This window comes from Rhea pennata, chromosome Z (assembly GCF_028389875.1).
Source record: "Rhea pennata isolate bPtePen1 chromosome Z, bPtePen1.pri, whole genome shotgun sequence".
Taxonomy (NCBI): Eukaryota; Metazoa; Chordata; class Aves; order Rheiformes; family Rheidae; genus Rhea; species Rhea pennata.
The window spans coordinates 46,800,275-46,815,610 of NC_084702.1; positions in this window are offsets into that span (position 1 = coordinate 46,800,275).

Genomic DNA, 15,336 nt, shown 5'->3' on the forward strand with positions numbered 1-15,336 from the left:
AAGCTTCCTCACACAATCCTGTTGCTGCTTTCCTATCCTAAAGTAACTCTTCAGTCCTCAACCACAGTATCTCTTAAGCTAGGCCAGTCAAGTGTAGCAAAGTATCAGATGGTTTGCAATGAGCACAGATGGAGACTAGAATAAGGCTCATTGTTTAAGGAAAAAAAAATCACCCCCTTCTCCTCTTACATGTATCTTCACCACGGATGGAATATTCCTGTTTGTGGCCAGTGAATTCTGTGGCCCATACCTGCAGACAATATAATCTCTATCTGCAGCCAGAATGAACCCAACCAGCCTTATCTGCTCGGATAATAAGCACGCCTTAACCTGATTAGCACTTTGAAGAGAAACTAATTGGGAACCTGAGGTAGTATGGAAGTGGAAAGACTTCGTTAGGCCTGTCATTACTACTGAGTTAATAGCAAGTAAAGAAGGATAAACAGTTTTTGATGTACTGCTGATTAGATGTCAATAATGCACACGCATGTGCTCATTTGAGAGGGAGGCAAGTACTTTTGTGCGCTACCTAATTCCTCATCCTTTGGATGTCCATACTGCCTAATAGGCAATCACAGAAATTTTGGCCAAAGCATCTGAGCAAAACCCCAACGACAGAATCATTGCTTTCTGCACTGAAGGGTCCAGCCCTTGAGCTCCTTCTACCAACTGCTCAGGTTTTCTAGTTTCACTATAAGCTTTTATTCCAGCTTGCACTTCTGAAGATCACCACAGTCTCATTAAAATGAGTTTGGGGATTCTAGCACTACCTTTCTTCCTAAGTGCATCAATTCTTTCATTTGCGTATCTACTGTTATTCTGTATAGCTTATTTCTCTGAAAAGCCCCCTCAATATGTGAGGCTCTTGACAAAGTACCATGGACAAATTACAGCCCAGTATAAACAGGAAAGTCATCCAATCAAATAAAAAACCCCCAAGTCTTTAAGTTTTCAAACACACATTTGGAGGTGTTCTTTAACAGAGGTTTCTATCATTCTTCAACTTCCTGCATTTCTAAAACTTGTCACAAAAAGTTGAACATCAGCATGGGTGAAAATATCACTTTTTGTTGATAAAATAGTCATTTAATCTATAATAAAATAAGCTGTTATAAAATATTCAATTGTATAAACAGGTAGAGCAACTTCCTTATATACTTAAGGCACAACAAGAGAACAGACTATCTGACTGTCTCATCCTGACAAAATAGTGAAGTAGAATATCAGCATTGTTTTCCATAATATGAGATTTCATAGAGAACCTTTAATGAAAATCTCTCTTGGAAGAATGAAAAACTCCTAAACACCCTACCTGGTTTCTGGTATGCTTGTACTGCATATAGAAACCCCCAGCTAATATTTTTTAGCTTCCTTGTATCTTCAGAGTGGCGGAAACTATTAGGGGGCACCAATAAATCTTCACCATAGACAGTAATCATTCATTTTGCCACAGTGGTCAGGGATCAATACATACAGGCTTTTGGAAAGGGAAGAAAATAAAAGAGAATAAAATAAAAGATACAATCAAAATATGTGAGCACTAAAAATCTGTCTCTGTTCAAATCAATGGGATTTTTGTCTTTGACAGAACTAAGATCAGAACAATGAAGGGACAGCTTGTTCCTCCAGTTTTTGGAAGATTCAGTTTAAAACTAAATGTTCTGTGAAAAGACATGCTAATAATGCCATGCTAGTAGATTAGATAGCTTTGCTGCATTTTTAACATTGCAGTGTGTCTTTTGGCCATGCATATGGATGAACCCTAGAAACAGTGATCTGAATCTACTTTTACCAAGAGGTTTCTACACTGTAAGTTTTAGAACTTTATAGTTGCAAAAAAAAAGAATTTTTTATAAGTTTTGCACTCTCAGGGGAATTTCAGAGTAAGAGCATTTATTGCAGAAAGAGACTGAAAATAAAAGGAACTTTTATTGCCTTAGAATAATCTCTACTTCTCTCTCTTTCTATAGCAATGCATAAGGCTTCTGTCTTCTTTGGCACCAGAAAACAAACAGTTGCTTCTCTTTTTCTTTTCTTCTTAAAAGCACCAGAAATTTATATATTTTTAAAGTATGATGTCTTTCCATTCAATAGTAGGACTCAAGTAATAGTTCTGTGCAGAAAAAAAACTTTCTTAGAACAGGGAGATAAGACAAAGCACCTCTTTCTCAGAAACACAGATAAAGATGTATTCTTAGCTAGCAATGTACATATAAGAGACAAGAAAGAATTAAAGAAAGATGAAGGACTGCACATTTTTGAAGTAATGCAAAGATCTACTTTTCTGTTTGTTTTGTTACTTTGTTTCTTATTGTTACTGCCACTTCAAAGACATATTACTTAATTACAATAAAACTTAGTGCTCCAAGTAAACTAGAAATCAGAGACGAAGAGTATCTCTGAGGCAAATTAATACAAATCCTTGCCTGTGTAAGACACTTCTCAGCAAATTTGCAAATGATTTCTCTAACATATTCTACTTGTAATTTACCTTTAAATGTTTAAAGCAATATGACTTCTGTATCTCTATGAGGGAGGGTATTCTGAAATCAAAATACTCTTACTATCAAGATTTCTTGTGATACTCATTTTAATTTTTTACTTTTGAACTTCAACACACTACTGACCTACATCCCTCCTTATTGCACGGACCATCTTAATGCAATCCTCACCCTCAATGTTTATATCATCCCGTATGGTTAGCATAGGCTCTTCCTGAACTGTCACTTAGCTAAGCTATATAAATTTAGCTGCCTTACTTTATTGTCATAAGGCATTCTCCCCAGCTACTTAATCATCTTTCGTTGCACTTCTCCTTTCCTCTGAAGCCCTATTATTAAAGGCTAATGAAATCCATATTTTAACAAATGCTTGTGAATTAACGCATTTGCCTTTCCCTGCAAACTGCAGAGCTGCAGTAGGAGGGGAGAGGGTTCATGAGATTTCCCAAATAAGCCTTGTTAATCAAAAGAGTCACATTTTAGCATGAACAATTTACATTCTCTGCCTGAGAAGAAAGAAGTGGATGTTTTTCAATTTCAATAATAAAAGAGAAAATTAGTTTCTGACAGAAAGAGCCAGAAGGGAAATCTTAACATTTGTGTTTTATTCTCACCTCTACAACACAGTCTCCTTGGGGATCCTGGGCAAGCCATACCTGCCAGAAGTTTATTTATCATTAAGCATCTGAAAAAGGATAAAGGGCAGGAAGGTCTTGCCACACGAACAGAAAGGAGAAAAGGAGAGGAGCTAAGCTAGAACAGAAGGCACAGTGAGAGGAAAAGCTAGAGGTACAAGATTGTTTTTTTTCCTGATGCCTCCAGAGGTTTGGAAGTAGGGAGACCTCTCCTCCCAGCAAGGGCAGTCACCCTGCCGCCCGCTGGCTTCTGGCACCGCCGGCCGCAGCCAGCTGCGCTTTGCAGGGCCCCCGGGGCAGCAAAGCGAGGAGCAGGGTCGCAGCAAAGCGAGGAGCAGGGTCACAGGCAGTCGGGGCCCCTGGCAGTCGGCTGCTCCAGGGGTTCCCAACTTGCCTGCATGGACAGCCAGCCCCATGACCCCAGGTTCTGTCTTTTAGGGTAACATGATTTCCAGTGTGTGTGTGTGGGGGGGGGGGTCATCAATTTGCAAAGAACAGGACCAGGTATTTGCCTGTTTAAAAATACAGCACAGGTTTTAAAACAATACTTTTTAGAGCCAGGTGCCTGATTGGTTTCAGTAGTAGACGTGAACCGCTTTGAAAATCTCACTGTGTTCTCCCTTGTCCTCTTTGCCGTCCAAGTGACTTCACAAGTCTAGCTGCAGAGTTTTTGTTGAATTGTCTCTGTTAAAAATGTTCACTTATGGCTCAGGCCTAAAAAGAGCTTACCATTGTGGTCCTGATAAAATGAGGGACTTCAAAGCACTTTATGAGCTAAGCACAGGTTTCGCTCGGCAGGGTGGAATCTGTTTCCCAACAGGGACTTAGCGATTTCTCCCCATACTCACATTTCCTGTCCTTGCACAAGAGGGCTGCAACTGGCAATGCAAAGTTTTGCGATTTTGTTTGGATACCAAGAGACGTTTTATAAAGGTACTTGTGCTTGTATTTTGTTCTGGTTTCACTTTTGTCCTTTTGAATATAAAAATAGAACATTACCCTGATGTGGGACTTGGCCCTAGGCGTAGAGCAGGAGATGTTAAATAGCATGCCACTGGGAGATTCACTGTTAGGACCCCAAGAGACACACTGAGGAGGAGTGTCTCAGTTCCTCAGAAGGAAATGCATATATTTTCATATTGAATAAGGCAACAGACTCCAAACACATTTTTATCACCAAAATTAGGAACACATAGGACCCCCATATATCCTCTGGGTTGGTGTAACCAGAAACATACCTCAGTTTGTTAGTGGAAGAGGGAAAGTGAGACTAAATCAAATTCTAGCAGTGACTAGCAATTCTGTATGTCTGTCCTCAAAAGGCCATGACATAAAACTATTGTAATTCTTCACATTTTCTGTGCTGGTAGACTAACAGATCACCTGGAAAAAAAACACACTACACTTCTATTTTGGGGATGAGACTTCCAGAAACCGTATGCAACACAGTGCCAAAATGTCCTCATAATATTACGTTTGATATTTCCTACTCTGTGTGCGTCAGATGTGCTATTCTGGGTACTCTGCCCATGACAGCAAATGTTTATAGGATCAATCACTGGGTTAGACATCAGTATAATTAAAAAACAAAGTAGTTTGAGGACTTTATTGATAGCAACCGTTGCTAACCAGAATAGCCACATTAAATGTTTCTGGACTATACAATACATGATATTCTTTGTGCACCCAAATGTAAGCAGTTGCCTGAGAAATACACAATATTATTGAAGGAATCAATCTGTGCTTTGTTCTGTTCAGAGCGGCTGTTTACATCATCGGTGATTTCACATGATAATTTAGGAAACAATTGCATAATCTGATAGAAATCAAAGTGCCTGCAGGTGTTCCTTCTCAGGAAAAATTATAAGCTTCCCATCTATATTACTGCTCAATGATGAAAACAGACCAAGTCCTGATGTTTCACAGCTAACCACATTGGTTCATTTCCAGTGAGGAGAAAAGACAAGGCAACACATTTTCTTTCAGTAGACGGGTCTGGTAACCTTCATCAAGATCTTCTATTTTACATTTAGATTAAATGCTTTTTCGTCTTCCACAGAAGCACCTTTGCGATTACATTGGTCTGGTGTGTCCTGTGATCCCATTTCCTCTTCCTCCTTTCCTATGGCTACCTTCTCTTCCATGTAATCAAAGCACTTTCAGTTTAGACAAGTTCACCCCTCTTTGGACCAAGTATCAGAGGCTCTTCTTCAGCGTGAAGGTGCCTGCTTGAGCAACACAGCCAAACTGGCCTCTGAGGGAGGAAGTGGGACTGAGATAACAATATCAAAGGATAAAAACAGAACAAGAAATAAGTGGAGGCCACATTAAAAGTTTTAAAGTGGGAGGAGAGTAATTAAAAAGTAGCAGGCATGAGAAAGGGTTAGAAAAGAAGCAGTGTATCTGTGAAACTAAGACTTTCCGAAATAAAAATGCTTTCTGAAGATAATGAATATATATTCCCTCTCATTCAGGGGGACCTGTTTATAGCAGATCTCTGTATCAGTCAAGGGAGACAGTTGGCCAGAGGCAGAGGTTATTTCTCATTCCTTCTAATCTTTTCATGAAGTCAAGTCCTAGGTTCAAAGAGGAGGGAAAAACAAACAATGTTTGAGCCAGATTTTGTTCAGACGAGTTTGAGGACTGGTGCTCACTGCTGTGAGATCTTCACTTAACTAGATGTGCATTGATGGATGACAGAGAGCAGTAACCATTCAGTTTTGCCCTGGCCCAAAATAAGACCAGTTGTTTTGCAATTTGTTTATACAGTTTTGCTTCTTTCGCCACATTTGAATGCATTATCAGTGATCGTTGCAGAGATCGTATCTGTGTTTCAGTGCTTGTGTAGTTTCCTTTCTTGGCTCCTTCTGAGAGGCAAATGATAAAATTCAAATGTCACTCTTAAAGCTAACTAGATTGACGCTGTCTATGTTGCAATGATCTTTCCTGGCTTCCATGCAGTCGTCTTTTGCCAGATGTCAGACTCACTGTACACTATGAATACGCTGCATCACGTTCTTTTCCATGTCCTGATTCTTCTCTCTTCATGAAGCCATTTCTCCCGCTTAGACCTGAGCAAATTCAGCCAAGCCAACAGTGCTTAACCCTTCAGAAGAACGCAGACAGAAATCTAGTAACCTTCCTTCAGCCCCTATACTAACTTTACTTCAGCAAGCTTCAAGGTCTGCTGTAGCTGGCCAAGATGCCAGCTTTGCCTCTTCAGATATAAAGCAGCTGACATTCTTGCATGCTCCATAAACTTCAAGCGACATCTTTTTTTTTTTTTTTTCAGTTATAAATGAATGTACTTTACACAGTACTTGACCACTTTACAGTGGTGTAATCATGCAGGGGAGGCTGAAGCCAGCACAGATGTCACAGACACACCTTCATTTTCACATGGGGACATACTACTAGTTACATTTCATGATCTCCTCTGTTTCTGAGTCAAATTTAAATTCTACTTGTTTCCAGCTTCCAGACAAAATTTGTTCCATCTTCATCTTTTAACTCTTGCATCTTCCAAACTATTTTTCTCTAAGATGAATTAACAGTTCATGGCTCTTGCTAATCTTCTATGGGGACATTCATAGCATATGGTGTGTGAAGGTTAGCTTAGTCTCTGGAAGCCCATGCACAGAGAAGGAACACAATACTTACTATATGGGTAAATCACCCCCTACAATTTCACAGCAACAGCTCTCTGGGGGTTAAGACCTCATTTTCTCAAACTGAACTGTGGTTTGGAACAGCCCCTCTAGTTTAACGTGCAAAGCAATTTCATTTGTCTTTTACAAATTCCTCTCTAAAAAGCTTCAAACAGCTGTCTAGGCAATTTTCTACTCTGTGTTTCTACATCTGACTGTATATATAAACATCCATCCACACATGTGTGTGAGAGTTTGGTTAAATGGTAATTTTGTTACTTGCCCTGACTGGTGTGCACATGTACTGGTTTAGTTTGCTATAGAGGGAAGAGGCCTCAGGAGCACGTAATGGAAAGCTCCGTGCAGGACAGCGACTGCACCAGGAAAGCTACAAAAACAAAAGCAAGTAACGCAGTGTGGTGAGCATCTTTCTGCAAGCACCGCAGATGGCACCAGAGCTTTTCTTTGGGGTGTAATGCCTGTTGCTGTTTAAATTTTTTTTTATTAGATTATTAGTCATACACAACTATGCTAACATTTGAGGCTAGAAACATGGGGGTTTAATTTGTGAGGCCAGCACTCTGAACCATGCATTGCACTACATGAACAGCTATGCACATGAAGAAACATATCATGTCCACCAGAGTAAATAGAAATACTGAAAAGGGAATCAGAATGCAAGCAGATGCATTAATACAGCAGTAATAAGAGCATAACGTTTTGTTACTTAGATAATTTATCTTTGCAAGGCAGAAACTAACAGCAGCTATTACATTTTGACAATTTTACCAATAATCACTTGTCAGCTATATAGGGCATTTGGTTTCATTATGTACATGTGATTTTGCTCCAATTTTTCATATGCCTTTTAACAGGCTTTTAATAAAGTAGGATGTCAAAGCTAAAGATGCAGGTTTATTAATTCTACTTCATAAAGCTAAGGTTACTTCTAAATCAGAATTCCTTGGTGAATTCACACATACATATGCTTATGTTAAAAATAGATATTTCCCAACATGTTTTAGAGAAAAAATAAATTCACTGGAATAAAAAGATTTCCACTCAAAAATACAAATTTTAAACATAGCACATTGCCCACTCATTTTTTTCCCCTGAGGATTTTAAGTACCTTTTCTTTTTATTCCACCTGCTCTACTCCTCATGCAGGGGAGGCTCAAGCTGGCATGAGCATGCCACAGTTACACCTTCATTTTCACATGGGAGATGATTAAGCAAAACAGATTTCAGCATCATTGCACCTGTTTTACCGATGAGGAAAAACTGAGAAGCAGAGAGGTGAAAGGACTTGATTAAAGCTGTAGAAAAGGAGACAGCAACAGGGGGAATAGGACATCAACACTCTGACTGCCAAGTTAGTGCTTCAGTCACTGGCCTGGACTCCCATCCATATTTATTAGTCCAATGCAATCATTTCATACTGATACTTATATGGGGGATAATGAGAACATCAGGAAAGCAATAAACGACTATCAAACGTATGATCATGTGCTGACAGGACGCAAAAGCAAACTGACTCCTATTGGTATTACTGCAGCTTCAGGGACTGACCTGCATTAACAGTCAGGGGTATATTGAGCTAAAGAGCAAGTCTCTGACCAGGGGACTTCACAACTTTCATTTAGGACTTAACAAAAGAAGAAACAGGCAAAGACAGTTTAATGTCTTTTTAAGAAAAGAAACAGGTAACAACAGCACAGCATTGCTATTAATAATGTGGCAGATTTACAACTGTTTTCTTCTAAGCAATATAGTGGAATATTGCCTTTTGCAGAGTTAAGCAGACTAAGTGAAGTCTACAACAGCAAGCTCTGCAAGGTGCAAGATAGTATGTACCACTTGATGGACAGATATGTTTTCCACAGGATGATTTTTTCTTTGGAGTTCACTATCTAAGCCAGGTTTAATCTATCTAGCATATAACTGCTGTCAAAAACATTGCCTACAGTCATGTGGTTGAAGGCAAGTTTTTGTTGGAAACACAGAGCGTGGTTCTTGGAGATAATATCAAGCCCAATTCAAAAATAACCTTCAAGAACATGTTTACTGGACTTCTAGAAAAGAGAAGAAAAGAATAAACATTTTAAATGAAAAAATATCATACTCAGCTTTAATTTATTTTTTACCAAGGTAAAAATAACCTGTAGATGATAATCTACAACCAACTTTGGGGTCACCTTCTGTGTCAACTATAATTTATTTGTCAAATAAGATGTGTTTATAGCTTTGCAACATTTTTCACAGCTTGAGATGAAAAGTCAGATATTTCTGAAAAGGAAACATCTACAGGCCAGGCTCCCCCAGTTCAGACTACAATTACCATAGATACAACAACAAGAACTTTGAAAACACTCAGGAAAACACAGGTGTTGTACAGCTGCTAGCAGTTGTCTTTCATCCCTTCGATGTCTATGCATGATATAAAGATTCCCAGAAGTCCTCTGCAACAGAGCACAAGTTGCAATGCACTTTACATTATCAATGGGAAGCACCATTACTCAGACAGTACACCCTGCTACAGTAGCTGTAAATATTCCAATTTTTGTTATATCGAGACTAAATTTCTTTTAACAGAGCACAGCACACAGTCCACCAGATTCGTGACAAATTTAAAGCTTTAAAGGAAAACTAATTAAAGTTACCCAAGTGCAAATATAGCCTATATAATTTTTCTGTCCGGTGGAGTACGCTTTCGTCCCCTCTGTTATTGAACAGAAATGGCTGGCCAGCCCTTCCTCTGGTCTGTGTGTTGCTGCGTAATGGTTATAATGGTGTGGGGGGAGGAAAGTCACACTTTTCTGCCGTGCTGCGCAGAAGTCGTGCTCCTCCTCTACCACCAAGCAGCGGGTGTTCTCCCTACGGCCCCCGCTGCTTGCGTGCTGGGAGGACGGAGCGGCTGCAGGATCAGGGCTCCTATGGAGGCAGAGGGACCAGACGGGTGAGACGTGGTGGGATGCCTGCTGTGAGCCACAGGTGCCAAACGAGCGAGACTGCTGGCGTTATTCATGCCTCGGCCCTCACACGACAGCTCCCTTCTCATTCTTATCAAGCGTGCGAAGTGTCATCTCATGAGGGCTATTGCTGGGGAGGGGGAATTATTTGTTGATCAAAGTTAGGGGTAGCTGAAAGTTAGGGTGAGTCTGGACTAGGTGTTCAGTTTTGTTTCCTGCGTTTGCAGGGCTGCAGCAATTTAAGGAACTTAGGGAATATGTGCCACGGATATTGTGCACCACGCTACTCGGCACTTGAGCTGTACAACCGGACAAACACAGCACAAACAGCTATTTCATAGCAATGCTTCCCAGTGAGGCTAACTGGATAAAAAGATGAAAAATACGAAGTTTGCAGTTCCCCTTCGAAAGGCGTGTGGTTGCTTTCTTTTCTTGATACATGCAATGATAACACTAGTAAAACATTCAGTACAGCCTTCAGATACCTCTTGATCATTTTATGAACACACATCTAAGAGAAGGATTGCTTTTGTGATATTCCTGTGCAGTCCTGACCAGCGCTGCTCAAATATGACCACTTGAAGCTCCTATAATCATAACATTTAAAAGTAGTATACATATTTGTGTTTTAAGTTTATGGACTTCAAGTGTATGTGATGGATTCTTAAGTGATAATCTTCCTAGCTGTGGGACTAAGCTACCTCTCGGTTCTTGGTGAGGACGACCACAAGGCAACAGTGAGTAGCTGCAGAACCCTAACCTGAGTGGGCAGTGCAGCTTCCCTTCTCACCGTCTCCTGTGCATTATCCATAATAATAATAAGCCATCATTTGTAGATAGTGGTGACAATGTTTTTTAGCACAGATGGAAATGAAGGAAGGTGAGAGAGTTCATTTTCTTCTCATCTGATTAAAGACATTATTTATTGTTGAATATGAATGGTTTTGTTACGTGACCACTGCGCAACCTGTATCACATGCTGTTAGGAATCACAGGGTTCAGGACGGTTCCTTTCCGGTGTGATGCAATGTTTGCTACCTCAATGGAATATGTAGTTTTCATTTTTTTTCCATTTAAGTAGTAGAGTATATTATATGCCAACGTACACATCCTGGCATGTTTGTTTTCAATTCCTGTTTGTCTTCAATCTCATCTTGAAGAGACAATAGGGAGATTCAGGGATAGCTCTGTCTGCTAGCACATTCCTTTCTGCCGCTAAGAGTAAAACCTTGGTGCAGCTGTGTGTCTAACAGTAACTGAAATTTGCCATCTCTTTGATATGGACCAGGACAAACAGCCAGTTTGCAACAAGGCTAGTGGACCCCGACTGATTCTCTCTGCATGGAGAGAAATAGGACTTTGTAAATTCTTCCCATCTAAGGAAGTTCATCCTGCACAGGTGACCAAGTCAGGCATGTGCCTTGTGCTCAAAGTTGTATCTGTTGCTCGAGCTGCCTGCTTCCACACAAGGAAGTCACTGCTGTGTAGCAAGCCACTGCAGATACTGCTAACACTTGCAGGTCTGATAAATATCATAACAAAACTTGGATTTCCAGGCCACTTTTCTTCATCTGCTGATAAGCAGCAGCAGCAAAGGGATTTTGTATATTTGCAAACAACAAGCTCCTTTCCTGTTTTCTCTGAGCAACCAAAAAGGTCTCGATTCTCAATTTTTTTTCATAAGTAGGGAGACATAAAACTGCTACTTTTCTGCTACCTGCTTAATCTTAATTTAAACCTCTCCAGAGTCTTCATTCTGGCATCTTGTGAGAGGGTGATACTGAAAACTAAGTGTTGCCCAAGGAGAAGAAATAAAACTGGCAATAAGATCAACCTGAAAAGATCTGGAAACATGAATATATGAAATGGACAATTCCAGGGCTAGCTTGTTCTGTGTAAGTAGCCATGTATTAGCTTAAGTAACCATGTTGACCCTAGCACAGCAATATCTTTGGAGACCCAAATCTTAGTCTATCCAGTAGCATTTATGAATCAGGCAGCAATAAATTGTAAAGACACAGATATGAAAAGTACTCATCCGTTTTGATTGCTCTTTAGTGAAGTACAGCCAATGGAAATGAGTATGAACATCCCTTTCTTTATATAATGAAATGTGGACAAAATAATATCAGACATAATTGCAATCCAGAAACTGTTACACAGATTTCTAGCCATGCTGAGATAAATGCTCACAGAAATTAAATGCATAGGCCAATGAATTACAAAATTTTCTACATCTGCTGCAAGGCAAACTACATGGAAATAGAGAGCATTTCCACTTCTCCACTACAGCTACCACAGTTTTTTGGCAATGAAAAAATGGATTGCAAGAATTTAAATTTGTGAAGAAAAATAGAATAATGTAATTGAATAATTCTGGTATTTTAACTCTTGGCAAAAGCAAGTACTTTTGTCATATAACTCAAATTTCTAAATGTTGTACTCTTTACTTTATCTGCTTCTAGCACAGAGCTCCTGATAAGGGAGCATCCTACCCAAGGCAACCACTGCACAAGCCAAAGCATGATCCTGATCACTTGGAAGAATTTCTAGGTCACAAGAAATAGGTGGGATTTGGACATCCTTAGTTCAGTTGACTAGTTGTCATCAATCTTCAAATGAAAGCTTTTTCAATTCTTGGGGGATTAACCTTGGAGAGATTTTCTGCATACTTCTCTGCTCAGAGAATTGGATCTTGGATCCGCTGTAACTATGTTAGTAGTTTGGGCTTGCCACTCTGCTGACAGGCTATATTTGATGATATCTGGTTTGTTTGTTTACAGTTGGTGTATACCAGACTTGTCTGGCAAAAAGTCCACAGGGAGGCTGAAAGAAGGAAGGCTACCATTTTGTCTTGACCTAGCAGTTGATGAAAATCTCTTGGAGGGAGGAACTGTTCCCGTCCTGAGAGTAGCTCAGCCAGAAGGACACTCTGGCGCAGGACAGAGCAGTCAGCACAGGAGAAAGCCTGGGAGACTCCTGAGTGGAGCAGCAATCCCACACTTTAGCCAAGCCTCAGAGATGACAGAAAGTGAGACTTCTGCCTGGCGACCCAGAGAGCGCTATGTAGAATTTGTAGCAGCCCAGGAAGCTATTAAAAGTTGCTAGACTAAAGGAAAAGGAATTCTTGTGCCAAGACATAGTGAGAAAGGGAAAGAGCTGTTTACAACTCTCTCTATTTTTATTGAGTGCTTCCCAAAACACCTGAGTTCTCTCTATTTCAAAAGCCTTCTTGCAGTAGTTTCAAGTACAGCCTAGCCCTTTGGTGTTTCTAGTGTGCTTCTTTCAAGGAAAATGTTCAAAACGTTCAGATAACTCACAATTCTGACTAGCACAGGGTCCTGTCAGGGATGATCACCTAGCTCTCAGTAACTTGGAGCATGAACAGAGGCAGCACAGGTCTGCCCACAAAATACCACGTTCCCAGGCTAATCTTTCTTGTATCTCGTGATGTATCCACATTAGGAGGTTAGCACATGATAAGGTATCGTGGGAATTTGCTGTGCATCAGCCACTCGGTGCTCCCTTACAGAGAAGTTTTTCATGCACCTTAAGCGAATAAAAACTGATTCCTAGCTCAGATCATATGTGTAACACGGAGAAGCCACAGAACTGGATTAAGTGGTACTGCGGCAGTCAGCAGACGCCACGGTGGATGAGCTGACAGTGTCATGCCCAGCAACGCTTGACAATCCCCCATCACACAAAGTCAACAGTAAAAATTTGCATGGTGCAGAGCTCCAGCCAAGGGCTTTCCTGGGGTCAAAGAGGAAGCATTCCTCAGCTGCCCCTTCAATGCAGCTGACTGGTTGCCCTGTGTTACCTTAATCTCATAAAGCCACCTGAGGTAGTGCCGAGAACCAAGCCTTCAGACGTCTGAGCCTAGATGCATTCCGGATCTGCACAGACACCAGGAATACTGCCAAGGGAGTATTTACAGTATCATCAGATATCCATAGCCACCAGCTGTCTCAGACTGTTGCAGCCATATACACCTACACTTAAAAGTGGCACAAACCGGGAAGGGGAAGGGAAGGAGAGATGTGCTGCTTTTCATCGGCAGCCCTCCCTGGCAGGCCTCAGGCTGTAACCCCTTCAGATGAGATACATTAAACCCTTCTGCAGTGCAAGGAGTCACACTGGTGCAGGGAGCTCTGTTTATCGCTACCCACAACACTGGGTGGGAACTGAACCCCTTGACTTTCTTTATCCCAGTTACATAAATTTCCAAATCAAATCATCCTTGCTGAACAACATTTTTCTCTGCCACCTACAATATCCCTTTCCTAACGACTCAGCTGCATACCCACAGGCAACATACAGGTAAGACTACAATACTGCCTGTAACGAGTCACAAAGAGCTGCATTAATGTTAAATTAAATGAAACCTCAAAACAAGGAGAGCCAGAGGATTAAAATCCAGGTGCTTTTTGCCATACTGGCAAAGCAAAAGAAATGATTTTTCACAAAAGAAAGGGCAAAATAGTGTCTTTTGGCTCCTTCTGAGGCTACTGGAAAATGAAAGGACTAATTGTTTAACTATACATATTAATTTGCTAGGCACTTGAAAACATTTCCAGATAAAACTGTACAGGTTGCTTTGCTTCCAGTGTGCATGATCTGCTTTGTATGAGCCTCTGCAGCCAATGTGGGGAATAAGGCAAGAACACATGTTTTCAGAACTTTTCTGCATACAACATTTCACTGAGCAATCAACACGTGCAAAGTGCATGCTAAATTCACGTATTGCCTTTTCGTTTTCCCCTAGACCAGGCACAGCAATACATTGCTCAAGCAGTGGCTAATTCACATGTGTTAAGGTTTTGCCTTCTGATCAGTACCTAGCTGTGGTGGGCACTAATAGCTATGGAAAGACAAAAATGTTTTCAAAATTTATTCTAATGGATGAGGTGGGAAATTGGTGTTCAGTAAGGGTTCCTGGACTGAGGCAAGACGAGGCCATTCTGAAGCCATTATATGGTTTCTACTGTTGCAGTGCTGTGCAGAAGAGGCTGTGATAATGAGCCCCCACTGCTTCACCATGTTCCCTTGCATTACCACAGGAACCACAAAATCAGATCCACCTGCTCGATTCAGTCTTCAGATGGGAGGTGGAATGGAAATTATTTCAAATACAAATCTTGGGGTGGGTATGTTTCACTGTAATTGCAAAGCATACTGGCATCCAAGTCTTTGAAGCTGAGATAAAGAGTACTGGATTAAATAACAACAGTGCCAAAGAGACAAGAAAAACATCTATGCAATTTCTATTTCTTATATATACCTGGTGTGCGCTGCTCACCTCCTCTGCTGTGTGAAATACTTTCTGAATCTTTTGCTAAGAAATTATTGCTGGAAAAAATAAGGCTTTTTATCGCAAGATGGTAAAATCTGAGCTGGGTAATTTTAGTCACCTTTCTGTTTGTATTGCTATAAAACAGGCTTGAGTTCTTGTTGATAAACTGTTTACAAACAGTTTTATTTTAAAATACATGTTAACCTTCCTATAAAGATTCAATTTCCAAATGATGTTCTACTCTAGAGTCATGTTATGAACAATACCACATAAAGGCAATTGCTATAC